Below are 1,045 nucleotides of genomic sequence, written 5' to 3'. Positions count from 1 at the left end.
TTGGATCTCCGAATGCGAAATACCAGGTGGTCGGACACGCAAACATCCTGTAGGGCCAAAGCCGCCCCTGTTGTGTCAGTCTTGGATTTTGCGACAAGCTCACTGACCCTGAGAGCCCCGTAAAACGCCAGGCAGAATGCCGTCGTAAAGAGCCTGGCCTCAAATGGGGAGTTGGTAACCAATGGCACGACCTCTATCATACCTTGCAGGGAAGGGAAATCAATCGGCGCCCTGGCATCTGGGGTCCTGACTTCCTCCCTAGCCCACCCTTTCAGGCCTGCCCTGACCTTAAATGAAGCTGTGGGATCCTGGCCCCCATTGAGCCTGGTGTCGTGCTTCAAGGCGGCCAAGTGGCCACACACCCATGAATGACTCCTGCCGGCGTCCTTAGCCCAAACCACGAAGACCTCCACCTGTTCTTCAAGCGACATAGCCCCTGCTTTCACCGACTCTATGACTGCCCTGAATGTCTGCAACTGTGTCCCATATTTCTTCCTTGTCGTCGGGGCCAGTGACCACTCACCCATCGTCCTCAGTTGCTTCCCCACCGAAGTAGTCGCCATAGGGAGGCCGGGAATGGTGTCATCTCCACCCTAGCCTGTGGCCAGGCCTCTCGGAACCGGAGCCACTGAAAGCGAGAGAGAGCGTCAGCAGCCACATTCTTCACACCCTCAATGTGTCGCGCCCTAAACTCAATGTTGGACTGCAACCCCACCTTGACCAGCTCTCTCAGTAAACTCAACACAAGGGGACATGTGGCCGTAAGCCTGCACCACTGCCATATTATCCGACCAGAACACCACTTTCCTGTTTCCCAAAGTGTCCGGCCAAATGTGGAGAGCTACTATAATGAGGAAGAGTTCCAGTACATTGATATTGGCTGTTATTTTCTTCCTGCGCCAGGCATTCGGCCACTTCATCGCACACCACTCGTCTCTCAAGATAACACCAAAACCCTCCCTGCCTGAGGCATCAGAAAAAAGGCAGAGTTCCTGGCTACCCGCCCACGGTGCCCTCCAAATGACCGTCCCATTGAAGTCCTGCA

The sequence above is a fragment of the Lissotriton helveticus genome, chromosome 6, assembly GCF_964261635.1.
Source record: "Lissotriton helveticus chromosome 6, aLisHel1.1, whole genome shotgun sequence".
Classification (NCBI taxonomy): domain Eukaryota; kingdom Metazoa; phylum Chordata; class Amphibia; order Caudata; family Salamandridae; genus Lissotriton; species Lissotriton helveticus.
The sequence above is the reverse complement of the archived record's forward strand: the minus strand, read 5'-3'. Positions refer to the sequence as shown.